Source organism: Polyodon spathula, chromosome 11 (genome assembly GCF_017654505.1).
Source record: "Polyodon spathula isolate WHYD16114869_AA chromosome 11, ASM1765450v1, whole genome shotgun sequence".
In the NCBI taxonomy this organism is placed as follows: domain Eukaryota; kingdom Metazoa; phylum Chordata; class Actinopteri; order Acipenseriformes; family Polyodontidae; genus Polyodon; species Polyodon spathula.
In genome coordinates, this window is record NC_054544.1 from 18567683 (window position 1) to 18583163 (window position 15481).

The window sequence follows — 15481 nt, forward strand, 5'->3', positions numbered from 1 at the left end:
CGACGGCGGCTCCTCACCCCTCTCTGGCTCTGGGAGCGACGGCAGATCCTCCTCCCTCTCTGGCTCTGGGAGCGACGGCAGATCCTCCTCCCTCTCTGGCTCTGGGAGCGACGGCAGCTCCTCCTCCCTCTCTGGCTCTGGGAGCGACGGCGGCTCCTCCTCCCTCTCTGGCTCTGGGAGCGACGGCAGCTCCTCCTCCCTCTCTGGCTCTGGGAGCGACGGCAGCTCCTCCTCCCTCTCTGGCTCTGGGAGCGACGGCAGCTCCTCCTCCCTCTCTGGCTCTGGGAGCGACGGCGGCTCCTCCTCCCTCTCTGGCTCTGGGAGCGACGGCAGCTCCTCACCCCTCTCTGGCTCTGGGAGCGACGGCGGCTCCTCACCCCTCTCTGGCTCTGGGGACGACGGCAGCTCCTCACCCCTCTCTGGCTCTGGGGAGCGACGGCAGCTCCTCACCCCTCTCTGGCTCTGGGGACGACGGCAGCTCCTCACCCCTCTCTGGCTCTGGGAACGACGGCAGCTCCTCCCTCTCTGGCTCCCGGGAAGGCGGCTCACCCCTCTCTGGCTCTCGGGAAGGCGGCTCACCTCTCTTTATTGGAGTGACCGGTGGATCTCCCATGTCTACCGCCAGGTAATTAACCACCATGAGGGCAACCTCTGGGAAGGAGGCCGGGTGGTGCTGTTCCTCCCACTGTTCCCACCTCTCCCCATCTCGACGCCACAGCGTGTTGATAACTATGGGGAGATCGTGGACGAGGTCTGCCTCAGGGTGCATCAACCAGTCCCAGATCTCCTGGGACAGTGGTGAAGGTGGTGGTGCTGGAGGTAGTGGGGTGGCCCCTGATGCCCGGGGTGAACACGGCACCTCTTCCTGGGCCTGGTTGTAGGGGCATCCTGCCCAGTTGTGGCCGTCCTCCTCACACCGGCCACACCAGTTTGCCGGTGGCACGTCTGGGCAGGACCGCCAACGATGGTCCTCCTTCCCACACCAGGAACACCAGGGGAAGAGGCTGGCCGGGTCCTCCAGCGGTGGCTGCAGCAGCTTACATTTCTTCAGCTGCTGCTGCTTTTCCTGCTTTTGTCGCTGTCTGCTCTTTCCCATTTTTTTTTTTTTAAAAAAAAAAAAAAAAAAAAAAAAAAAAAAAAAAAAAAAAAAATTATTCCAAAAATTTCACAAAACCAAAAATACTGCTCTGAGCCTCTAGGTGGCGCTATCCCACTTCTGGCACCAAATGTGGCAGGCTGGCGAGTGGATAGAGGCCCAGAGACAGACTGCAGTTCAAAAAAATAACTATTTTATTATAAATAAACACAAAATGAAAGGGCACAAGGGCCAAAACAAAGCAATTTAAACACAAAAAAGATAAAAAGCAAAACTTACAAAAATAACAGTTTCCAGGCTGGGCGATGCCTTCACTGGATTCAAACTTTATAAACAACCCAAAAAAAAAAACCAACCTGCTTCCTCAGCTCCCTCTCCCCAAATGAGAAGCAGAGGCCTCCTTTTATATCAGGTGGCTGGGCGCTGATTGATCGTTAATCAACCTAATCAACTAATCAACCCCAGCCACCTGAACATAATAAACCCAGGCAGGTAGGGGAAGTTAACCCCATCCCTGCCAATTTAAAGGGCAGAGCTTTGCTCTGCCACAGTGTGTCTGTCTGTCAAGTGTACAGGGATTTAATTACCAACCGCTTTCTTCCAAGTCACGAAAATTAAATTGAGATTTTCTTGAGGCAGAGACCCACAAGACATTTTGAACTGCCTATTTTAAAATGGTTCTTTAAAGAACACCTTTTTGACTTGAGAATGAAAACGGTTATATATAACCGTCTATGCTGTTAAGAACCCTTGAAGAACCATGTAAGTACGTCACCTATTTGTATAGTTTACTAGCTCTGTAACATAATGTTAGTACAGCAGGCCCTACCTTTATTTACATTTTATCATATTTTCCCTCATTATGTATGAACAGTAAATATTTAATTTAATATAGTAAAATCAATTTTCTTCATTTTAAGTTATGCGTTAAAAAAGTAATGCATAATAACAAATCTATTGCATCTTTTAAATACCAAAAAAGTAAAACAGTATTTATATAAGGTATATTTTTATTTTATATTGACTTAATGTTCTTAAAAAATAGAGAATTATATATTTTTGTTCTGCCTATGTGTTACTGGTACGGTAAAAGTACGAATCTGATGAATCTTAAGTTTTACCGGTAAATGTCAACATTTACAAAATAAGATGTAAATTTCTAAAATTATGAATAGACTGCTTTTCGGACATTTACCGCTAACTCTTATGATTTACGAAGGTTATTGGTAAATGCAGGGTTCATCGGAGAATGTATTTATTCATGTATGTATTAAATGGCCAATTAACAAAGTAATCATTAATACTGAAAAATGTATTTATTTCTGCATACACATTTTCCATTAACAAAAAACATCAGCAGTGTTGAAGGATATTGTACTCCAATACGTAGTAGTTCGATGAAAAAAAAAATTCTGTTAAATGCAAATTAAATAATTTAGGACCTTGTTTTTTTTTTTTTCAACAGAAAATCTGCTCGTGCTAAAGGGAAGATGGGGATGATTGGGAGACTGGGATGACAGCTGTTACAGATGCATGTACCAGGTACCATAGGGACATGCAGTCTGCATTGCCAACTACTGAAACACCTCTTTAGCCTAAAGTGAACAGAGACACAAGTGCCAGTTCAGCACCAGTATGTAAATGTACTAATGCATACTTATTTTTATTTTCATGCACACATCTAAAGCGTACAGCATATGTAGAATTCAACAACAAAAAGGTAGAATACATGCCTCAGCCAAAGCTGCTGCATGCACCTGCTCTTTCTGCAAACTGTGACCACGTTTGGTCAATATGTCTGCGTATACACCTGCTTTTAGAAATCCATCAAAATGTTCCTTGTTCATTTACAAACCTTTTTGTTCTATTAAGGCCTGCCAATGAATTTGTGGACTGATCTGCTTTATTAAAAAAATGTTATAAATATGTAATAGAATGTTTATAAAATATGTTTATGAGCCATCTTCCCAGTAGAAGTTTCAAGGAAACAGTGATACGAACAAATTGAGAGTTTCTTGGCCATCTTCCCTAATAAAAACTTTTGTAAAACTCCTCTTCCCACTAAAATATATATTTCTTCCCCCAGATTGCCTCTTAAAACAATTTCAAAAGCCAAACAGCAAACAAGCTGGCATATTCCCACAAAAAATCCCCCAAAAAACCAAACCAAAAAAAAAAAAAACACCTTATACCCATGGTCCTAGTAAAAGTAGCTAGCAAACAATGATTTCAGTAGCTGTAGTGTTCTTTGGCATATGACAGAAACTAGGCATTGCCATCTAGTGTTTGGGGGATGTATTGCAGGCATTTGTCCCAATCATCCCATCTTCCTGATCTTGACACTAAACGCCACAAAGACAGGGAGTGACACTTCAAAAACAAGCATGTGAGCATGTAACCTTTTCTTCTTTTTTTTTAAGACTAAAAAGTACGTCATATAAACCACGTGGTTACTGTCACAATGCCACACCTAACTGGGAAGAATCTTTCTGTGAGAGGTCAAATTATGACAAGATGTAAATAAAAGTACTGTACTGAATGTTAATACTGCACTTTTACTTACATATTGTCGTAATTACCCTGCAGTAAATATTTAATACAGTATTATATTTAAATATCATCTTCCTTTTAAGTTATGAATTAAAAACAGTAATACTTAGCCTACCTTTAGCTGTTGAAATGTGTCATTTCCAAAGAATTACTTTAATAACGCACCTTTTAAATAAAAGAGTAAAACAGTATTTATATAAGGTATTTATTTTTTATATTATATTGACTGAATGTTCTTAAAAATAGAGAAGGTTTCAGCATTTTATTTGTATTTATTTATTTTCTGTATAGCCTGTGTGTTACGGTAAAAGTCCATATCTGATCAATCTTAACTTTTCCCGGTAAATGTCAGCATTTTCAAAATAAGATGTAAATGTCAGAAATTATGAAGAAATAGATTGCTTTTCGGACATTTACACCTTAATCTTATTATTAAAAGTTATTGGTAAATGCAGGTATCATCGGATCATTTATTTATTCCTGCATTTCTCACACACATTGGTAGAAAAACCAACAGGTGTTACGCAGATTTCTTTGTCCCTAAATAATTCTGTATCCTCTTAGATTTGACGCCTGCGTAGATAAAGGTCCCTATACATGAACTCTTGATGTCTCTGAACAGTATTTACATGCAATAAAATAAAAATGTGTTTTAAAAGAAAAATACAGTTTTATAAGGTCACTTTTAAGCAAGGGTTTCGTATATTGAGCACCGCAGGAGGCTGAGCGTACTGTAGGAAATCAGTGGTGTTAAATGTGCTGTTTTTATTTTGCTACAGAATTAGTTTGGTCTTGTTTTCAATATTTGTTGCAAACTGCAGCAGGGCTCAATGGCAGTGCTGGGGAACACAGCGGGACTCGGGCACAGGCATGGAATCATGCGGGTATACAGAAATTGCGTGTAAACACCTGTACATTTGCCTGGTGTTGTTGAAGGATATTGCGCTCCAAATACGTACTAGTTTGATGAAAAACAACGTTCTGTTAAATGTAAATTAAATCATTTAGGACCTTAGTGTCTTCAACAGAAAATTACTCTTTGATTATGACACTAAACGCCACAAAGACAGGCAGTGGCGCTTACAAAAATCCTTAAAACTGTTTTTTTTTTTTTTTTTTTTTTTACACAGTCCAAGGTTTGTGAATATAGTCAAGTATTAATATAACATATCGTCTGTTGCTAGTCGTGATGTCAGGTGTTAATAAATTGTGTATGTGAGTACGTAATCTGTTTTATTTATGAATAAAAAGTACGTCATTTGCAACACGTAGTTTGTGTCACAATGCCACATGTAACTGGCATCGCGCTTACTGTGAGAGGTCAAATACATTTCATTTAATTAACACCGGGAAAGACAGCATAGTTTAATTATCAGTCATGGGATTCTTTTGCTGTTGTACGAAAAAGGTAAGTCTTTATTTTCTTATTTTTGATTTCTTACCTCTGTGTTTTCCTTTGAACAAATATACATGTAAGCGTTCTTATACTAGTTCTTATACATGTTTCAATATTTCATGCATGACAAATTGGGGAACTGTAGCCTTATGGTTTCCTATAAGTTGCGCTTGAACCTATGGGGTGCCATGTGTGAAAAAAAAAAAAAAAAAGCGTTAATATTTTAATATGTCTCTTTTTTCCAGATTTAACTTAAATCTGGTATTTTTTTCCCTAGGTTTATAAATGTTGTGAAAATAAATAAATATATATGTTAATGTCTAAATATTTAGCTAAATGTCAGATCTTTTTTCAGAGATTTAGCTGCACAGTTAAATATTTAGGTAAATGTTAAATCTTGTAACTAGATTTATAAATTATATCTCAATGTACATATTTAAAAAAAAAATATTTTCATAACATGTATAAATCTGGGGAAAAAATACAAGATTTAAGTTAAATCTGGAAAAAAATACAAGATTTAAGTTAAATCTGAGAGAAAATACAAGATTTAAGTTAAATCTGAGAGAAAATACAAGATTTATGCTAAATCTGTAAAAAAAAAAAAGTTAAAATATATCGTCGTCGTCCCCATTCCATTTTTTAACTTTACTTTTTTTTTTTTCTTTTTGCCATTTTTTGAATTATTAATTTATTTATTTATTTGGTTTTGTGGGTTTCTTTAATTTGAGATACATGGCTACTTTAGTGATCCAGCAATTGGGTTACTAAATAAAGAACGCCGGGGGTCAAAAATTTGGATGCAAACATAGCCCTCCACCTTCCCCTGGATGAAAGAGGAGGCCATGCAAATGTGGTTGCACTGGCTCCTGCGGGGTCCCAATGCATAAAGGAACAGGCAGACAGAAAAACTTTCTTCTTTATATATATATATAACATTAAATATATTATGTTGTTTCATTATGTTTATCATGTTTTTTTGTATCGTTTTCAAACATCTGCAGTTCTGTCCGTAATGTTAGCTATACGTTAACTATATTGAGCTTAAAAAAAAAGTGAAACAGGATTTATATAAGGTATATTTTTTGTTTTATATTGACTGAATGTTCTTTAAAAACTATTATAGTTTTTTGCTGTATATGCATTTTAGAGAGATAGATAGATAGATAGATAGATAGATAGATAGATAGATAGATAGTCAGAAAATATGATTGGAGAAGAACCCTTAGATTTTAAAGTTTAGCCTAAGAGAGTTTTTTTATCAGCACTTCAAAACGCATTAATGTATGGTCCACTATTAATATTGAAAGTGGTGCCTGTGTACATTGTATGTGTGTTTGTGTAAACTGGGGCCTGTTATTTTCCTCCGGCAGGCAGGCAACAAGTGCCCTAGAGTGTTGAGACATTCTCGGAGAGTTGCTCCCGTCCAGACCAGGTACAGGGAAGCCCTTGTTTACAGCCATGTTAAACTGTTCTGGAAAAATTGTTTGTGTGTTAAAAAAAAACAAACAATTAAAATAAGCATCAATATATGTGGATATGCACAAGATTAGTATAATGGTTTAGTTAGATTAGTTCTTATTCCCAGACCTGGATACAGATCTGAAGTGTTCCAGAGGTCGTTGAAGTGTTGCTTTGTTGCTGTCCCTTCGCCATTCTGTATGTTTGCAATCGTTCTCAGTGGTTCTATTGGTAATTAGTAAAATATTGCCTGTGCTAACTAAGGTGCTGTTCAGCTGTGTTCAGTTGCCTACCACAGATGTTTGTGACATAGGCTAGATGAGCAACAGTGACTTTGTGAAGTGGAGCCAGCACCATTTATGGAGCTGCCATTTGCACTTTGTTTTTCTGCCAATACACACTGCAGTAGATGGTGCTGGCGACACTGGCTGATCGAACCTGCATTAATGTCTATGGTGGGGAGCTAGAACTGATGAGAAGTTTCAGTAACACAGAAAAACAACTCAGAACAATTGCGGATGGTTCTTAAAACACGGACTGTTTCTCAATCGGTGAAATTAATGTCTGTAAACAAACGGTTAGTTTAAATTTCAGTTAGTATATAGAAGACTGGTGCAGACATAGATCGTTACTCCAAAATGCAATTTGCATAATTGTTTTGTGAAAGCCAATTATAAACCACCTAGGTGCTTATACTAAGTATTTCTACAAACCTAAGATGTTTGTTGCTTGTTTTATTTTACAAAAAACATTTAGCAAATTGCATTGTGGTGTAAATCTGACTCTTTATGTCAAGCCCATTAACAACCTAACAGATAGGCTTCCATTGGTATGTGTTCCACTCTTCATCCGTTCTAGTGTGCAGATTGGTAAAGGTGTTCAAATAGGTAGTTAAAGCCCTATGCGAAGGGACAAGCACTCAAGCTCAACATGGATAAAAGACCTTTAGGTGTAGTATAAGCCATTAGCAACAATGGGTAATACAGCATTTTTCTTTTCTTCGAAGAATTATATAAAGTAGGAATATACTGACTAGACAGTTGATTCGAACCATACGTTTTTGAGAACCTTTCAGCTCATGTATCAGACAGGTGATGTATTGCTGTTTGTCTTGTAGGAGTGAGGTTGAGATCTCCCATGGTAACACCAAAGGGGATCAGTGCACCACTGTGATGGACTCCTCCAGGTTATTTGATCATTTACTCTTTACTTTGTTCTCTGTAGCCACTGTTAAAATGACTTGAAACTGCTGATTAAGTGCTCACTGTGCTGAGTCCTGTAGCAGCGAGGAGGAGGATGAACTTCTCCTGCCAGAGCCCTGACACTTGAGTTCTGATCAACAGCTAGACTCTGATCTAAGAATTAACTGAAGGGAATACGGGCCAAGCCAACATGCTTAGAAGAATATTGATATGAACTATCCTTCTTCATTGACTTAAATTTCAGTCTTAAAAATGTTTTGTATGTGTTTGTGTCTAATAGCACCAGCAATGAGGAGGGAGGGAACTGCTCAGGTGAGGAGGTCCATTCGTATTTTGAATTAACTTAACATGCTAATTTATTTTCTAAAATGCTACTAGGTACTTAGATACAGCCTTTTTGTCTACTGTAATATTATGTTGCATCTGAGGAAGTCCTTTAGTTCAGTGGCACTAGAACAGTTTTTATAGTGGGGGTACTGAAAGCCATTGAACAAGACTGTAACCCATTTGGTTGCTATTATATTAAACATGTTAATAAAACAAAGCAACATCAGCACCTGTTTATCTATTTAAGTAAAGTAAATTTAAAGAAATCAGCCAGTCTGTTCAGGGCTGCTGTGGTGTAAATACCCTGCACCTGGCACTAATTTACAATAATCACCAGGTGCAGGGGATAATTAACAAAGAAACAATTAACAGAAATGTGCGTTCTCACATGATTTTGGCAGGGAGGATATTAGCCCCCTCCGTGCCGCGTTACTATATATGTGTGTGTGTGTATCTATCTATCTATCTATCTATCTATCTATCTATATATATATATATATATATATATATATATATATATATATATATATATATATATATATATATATATATATATATATATATTGGGACATTTTCAATTATCCTTCTACTGTGTACAAGCTTTTAATGCATTCCAGATACTAAGCGACTCTCGTGAGATTGCAACCGTGCCATTTATTAAATATCCCGTCCCTGCTGTGACAGTCAGCGTTGATTGGTCTATTATCGTTTGTGTTCAAAAGCCATGTAAAAAGCTGCACTGCACACACAGCTCATAAGATTCACGAGACAAGCAGGATTTATCATTGCACCAGCTGTTGCACAGCACCCCTGTACTTCAAGCCAGGGGGTGCTGCCACACCCACAGCAACCCTAGTTCCCGCGTTCCTGCTTTAGTCTGTCTATTCCTGTCACTCACTGAGATATTGCTTTTTTTATTATTGCTTTCTGTCAGTATTTCATTATCAGCCCTTGGTAATAAATAAATCATTTAAATCAGTTGCCATATATAAAATGAGTCAGGGTTTGTTGTGTGTTTTTTTTTTCTTTTAGAGGTGATTCCACTGTCATGTGTGGAGGGTTCCTCTTTCTTGGACAGGTAATTGTACATTTTTTTTGTCCTCTTTATGTAAACAGGGTATGTTTCCAAGTGGATGTTAATGGCTTAGTACATATAAGACTGTTCTTGACCTGCCACTGTTAAATTTGCTTTAATTGTACAGGTTTCAGTTTTTAAAAAAGTTATATAAAGTACAAATATACTGAGAAGACAGTTGATTCGAACCATACGTTTCTGAGAGCGTTTCAGCTCATGTATCAGACAGGTGATGTATTGCTGTTTGTCCTGTAGGAATGAGGTGAAGATCTCCCTTAGTGACACCAAAGGGGATCAGTGCACCGCTGTGATGGACTGTTCCAGGTATTTGATCATTTACTCTTTACTTTGTTCTCTGTAGTCACTCTTACAATGACTTGAAACTGCTGATTAAGTGCTCACTGTGCTGAGTCCTGTAGCAGCGAGGAGGAGGATGAACTTCTCCTGCCAGAGCCCTGACACTTGAGTTCTGATCCACAGCTAGACTCTGATCTAAGAGTTAACTGAAGGGAATACGGGCCAAGCCAACATGCTTAGAAGAATATTGATATGAGCTATCCAGCTTCATTGACTTTAATTTCAGTCTTAAAAATGTTGTGTGTGTGTTTGTGTCTAATAGCACCAGCGGTGAGGAGGGAGGGAACTACTCAGGTGAGGAGGTCCATTCTTATTTTGAATCTTAACATGCTTATTTATTTCTTAAAATGATACAAGGTACTTAATACAGCTTTTGTCTGTACTCTTATGTTACGTTATATCACAGGAAGTCCTTTAGTCTTATCTGTTCCTGTCACCCACTGAGATATTGCTTTTTCAATATTGTGGACAACCTTGTGCAGCATTACCTTCTGACAGTATTTCATTATCAGCCCTTGGTAATAAATAAGCCAATTAAAGCAGTTGCCAGATAAATCAAATTAAACTGGGTTTGTTGTGTGTGTGTGTTTCTTCTTTTAGGTGTGATTCCACTGTCACATGTGGAGGGTTCCTCTTTCTTCGACAGGTAATTGTAAATCTTTTTTTGTCAACTCTTTATGTAAACAGGGTATATTCCATGTGGATGTTAACTGCTTAGTAATTATAACACTGTCCTTGACCTGCATCTGTTAAATTTGCTATCATTATAAAGTTGCAGTTTTCCAAAAACTACATAAAGTAGGACTATACTTAGCAGACACAGCTGCGGCTGGTGGCTAAAAAAAATGAGGAGGCAGAAAAAAAGCAGAGGGCTAGGGGTCTCCTTAAGCCCCCAACAGAGTAGAATGATAGTATTGTATTCTGACTGACAACACTTTTCATATCATATTTTCTAAGCAAAGTTATTAGAGCAGGCAAAAGGCAGACAAAAATCAAGCACATCTTATCGACTAAATTTACTGAACTTAAATACATGACCAACACAATAGTGATATACCATTCAGTACATGCGAAACATATCTGTTTAATAAAAAGGAATCAATTCAGCCAAACTTTAATTCCGAAGCCAGCTACATTTCAATTCAAAGAAGCAAACAGAAAAGCAATTTATAATTATAATTAGGGCTTGTGATTTTCGGTTTTAACTGATAAAACCCGATAAAACCCCCTCTATACAAATAAAATGAAATCGGTCAATAGCCAATAACAGCGGAAAAACTGTGGAAACGGTTAATCAATTTTCACTTTGACCTTACCCTTTTCCCATTAAAAAATAAAACCTACTACAAAAATAATAATAACTACATTTCCCAGTGCTGCTGGCCGATGTCCCGCCTTCCTGACTTGCGTCTGCCATTGATTACTTTGACTATTTTAAATCCGCCACCAACTACTGAGTGACAGCACATTCCTGCATTTCTACTGGAGACTCAGCTTGCGAGATTTAAAACGAGATTACAATCAGGATGGAGGCTTGTTAGCAGGATTTAAAGCTGTATTAGTTAAGATACAGAGGATTTAAAACAGAATTGTGGCGAAATGTACAAAAATGCCTACACACAAAAACCCCAGAAGAATCTGCCCGTGACCATAGGGATTTCATTGTGGAAGACAGCAAAGGAAAGAAGGTACAACTTGTGTGCAAGTACTGTCAAATTATTACTATATGTATTTTATCTGAAAAAAAAAACAAAACAAAACGATCAAGCATTTTGGAAAGTAGCCGAAAACACTAATTTCTTACAGTATATCAAAAACGAAAGCCCCCCAAAAAATCATGTACATAAAACTCTAAAATAGCTAAAAATAAGAACCGAAAAATACAATTAATAAAACCCGAAAAACAGAAGCCTAATTATGATATATTTTTTAAATGTATTAAATTAAAATGAATCAATCTATAGGCATTCAGTCCGTCCTTACCGCTGCTCCTTCCTTCCACTCTCGTCAGTATTAGCATCTGAGGTCATGAAGGTGGGAGAGCACACGCCCGGTGATTGGATAAAACAGGCAAAGGGGGAGAGGCGGCATCTCCCTTTGGCAGTTTTTTAGATGGCTTTACTTAGCGTTCCATGCAAGCCAGCTGAAGAACTGGAAGAATATGATTGGCTAATATACGTACTAATCCTAACTGCAGAGGGGACAAGGGTGCATCTGCCTCCTTCGAATGTACAGTGGTGACTGTGTGGAGAATTTGGATCAGTCTGCTGCCTCCATGTTAAAGCTATGCGTTTATTGTTATGTTACATATAAGTAAATTAATAAATAAAAATGATCATTTATTTCAACATTTTTGAGTAGGCAGTGCCTCCTCTAATGAGCCGTTACTGAGCAGACAGTTGATTTGAACCATACTTTTTGAGAGCCTTTCAGCTCTTGTATCAAGACAGGTGATGTATTCCTGTTTGTCCTGTAGGAATGAGGTCAAGATCTCCCTTAGTGACACCAAAGGGGATCAGTGCACCGCTGTGATGGACTGCTCCAGGTATTTGATCATTTACTCTTTACTTTGTTCTCTGTAGCCACTTTTACAATGACTTGAAACTGCTGATTAAGTGCTCACTGTGCTGAGTCCTGTAACAACGAGGAGGAGGATGAACTTCTCCTGCCAGAGCCCTGACACTTGAGTTCTGACCCACAGCTAGACTCTGATCTAAGAATTAACTGAAGGGAATACGGGCCAAGCCAACATGCTTAGAAGAATATTGTTATGAACTATCCTGCTTCATTGACTTTAATTTCAATCTTAAAAATGTTGTGTGTGTTTGTGTCTAATAGCCTCAGCAGTGAGGAGGGAGGGAATTACTCAGGTGAGGAGGTCCATTCCTATTTTGAATCTTAACCTGCTTATTTATTTCTTAAAATGATACAAGGTTCTTAATACAGCTTTTGTCTGTACTCTTATGTTATGTTATATCACAGGAAGTCCTTTAGTCTTGTCCTTTCCGGTCACTCACTGAGATATTGCTTTTTCATCATTGTGGTCAATCCCGTGCAGCATTACCTTCTGTCAATATTTCATTATCACCCTTGGTAATAAATAAGCCAATTAAAGCAGTTGCCAGATATATCAAATTAAACTGGGTTTGTTGTGTGTGTGTGTTTTCCTTCTTTTAGAGGTGATTCCACTGTCGCGTGTGGAGGGGTCCTCTTTCTTCGACAGGTAATTGTAAATCGTTTTTTGTCAACTCTTTATGTAAACAGGGTATATTCCATATGGATGTTAATGGCTTAGTAATTATAACCCTATTCTTAACCTGGACTGTTACATTTGCTATCATTTTACTATTTCAGTTTTAAAAAAATGATATAAAGTATGAATATACTGAGCAGACAGTTGACTGGAACCATACGTTTTTGAGAGCCTTTCAGCTCATGTATCAGACAGGTGATGTATTGCTGTTTGTCCTGTAGGAATGAGGTGAAGATCTCCCTTAGTGACACCAAAGGGGATCAGTGCACCACTGCGATGGACTTCTCCAGGTATTTGATCATTTACTCTTTACTTTGTTCTCTGTAGCCACTCTTACAATGACTTGAAACTGCTGATTAAGTGCTCACTGTGCTGAGTCCTGTAGCAGCGAGGAGGAGGATGAACTTCTCCTGCCCGAGCCCTGACACTTGAGTTCTGATCAACAGCTAGACTCTGATCTAAGAATTAACTGAAGGACATACGGGCCAAGCCAACACGCTTAGAAGAATATTGATATGAACTATCCTGCTTCATTGACTTTAATTTCAGTCTTAAAAATGTTGTGTGTGTGTTTGTGTCTAATAGCACCAGCAGTGAGGAGGGAGGGAACTACTCAGGTGAGGAGGTCCATTCTTATTTTGAATCTTAACATGCTTATTTATTTCTTAAAATGATACAAGGTACTTAATACAGCTTTTGTCTGTACTCTTATGTTACGTTATATCACAGGAAGTCCTTTAGTCTTATCTGTTCCTGTCACCCACTGAGATATTGCTTTTTCAATATTGTGGACAACCTTGTGCAGCATTACCTTCTGACAGTATTTCATTATCAGCCCTTGGTAATAGATAAGCCAATTAAAGCAGTTGCCAGATATATCAAATTAATCTGTGTTTGTTGTGTGTGTGTGTGTGTGTGTGTGTGTGTTTCTTCTTTTAGAGGTGATTCCAATGTCACGTGTGGAGGGTTCCTCTTTCTTCAACAGGTAATTGTAAATCTTTTTTTGTCACCTGTTTATGTAAACAGGGTATATTCCATGTGCATGTTAACCGCTTAGTAATTATAACACTGTTCTTGACTTGCGTCTGTTAAATTTGCTGTCATTATAAAGTTTCAGTTTTAAAAAAACTACATAAAGTAGGACTATACTTAGCAGACACAGCTGCGGCTGGTGGCTAAAAAAAATGAGGAGGCAGAAAAAAAGCAGAGGGCTAGGGGTCTCCTTAAGCCCCCAACAGCAGTAGAATGTTAGTATTGTATTCTGACTTACAACACTTTTCATATCTTTTTTATGTTTTACCCCATTTCGGCTGTACTTTCTCCACTAGCCAGCAGAGAAAAGAAAACAATAGCCCATTATAGTTTATTCTAATAAACTCGACTGTTACGCACTGTCGGCTTATGTTTAAAAAGGCACTGTGTACAACAAACGTATAGCATTTAGATTTCAAGACCACGTCACTTTAACATGCTTTGCATAAAATATTTTCTAAGCAAAGTTGTTAGAGCAGGCAAAAGGCAGACAAAAATCAAGCACATCTTATCGACTAAATTTACTGAACTTAAATACATGACCAACACAATAGTGATATACCATTCAGTACATGCGAAACATATCTGTTTAATAAAAAGGAAGCAATTCAGCCAAACTTTAATTCCGAAGCCAGCTACATTTCAATTCAAAGAAGCAAACAGAAAAGCACTCTTAATTATAATTAGGGCTTGTGATTTTCGGTTTTAACTGATAAAACCCGATAAAACACCCCCGATACAAAAAAAAATGAAATCGGTGGATAGCCAATAAACACTGGAAAACAGCGGAAAAACTGTGGAAATGGTTAATCAATTTTCACGTTGACTTTACCCTTTTCCCATTAAAAAATAAAACCTACTACAAAAATAATAATAAATACATTTCCCAGTGCTGCTGGGCAATGTCCCGCCTTCCTGACTTGTATCTATCATTGATTCGTTCTGAATATTTTAAACCCGCCCCAACTACTGAGTGACAGCACATTCCTGCATTTCTACTGGAGACTCAGCTTACGAGATTTAAAATGAGATTACAGTCAGGATGGAGGCTTGTTAGCAGGATTTAAAGCTGTATTACAGTTAAGATACAGAGGATTTAAAACAGAACTGTGGTGAAATGTACAAAAATGCCTACACACAAAAACCCCAGAAGAATGTGCCCGTGACCATAGGGATTTCATTGTGGAAGACAGCAAAGGAAAGAAGGTACAACTTGTGTGCAAGTACTGTCAGATTACTACTATATGTATTTTATCTGAAAAAAAAAACAAAAAACGATCAAGCATTTTGGAAAGTAGCCGAAAACACTAATTTCTTACAGTATATCAAAAACGAAAGCCCCCTAAAAATCATGTACATAAAACTCTAAAATAGCTAAAAATAAGAACCGAAAAATACAATTAATAAAACCCGAAAAACAGAAGCCTAATTATGATATATTTTTTAAATGTATTAAATTAAAATGAATCAATCTATAGACATTCAGTCCGTCCTTACCGCTGCTCCTTCCTTCCACTCTCGTCAGTATTAGCATCTGAAGTCATGAAGGTGGGAGAGCACACGCCCGGTGATTGGATAAAACAGGCAAAGGGGGAGAGGCGGCATCTCCCTTTGGCAGTTTTTTAGATGGCTTTACTTAGCGTTCCATGCAAGCCAGCTGAAGAACTGGAAGAATATGATTGGCTAATATACGTACTAATCCTAACTGCAGAGGGGACAAGGGTGCATCTGC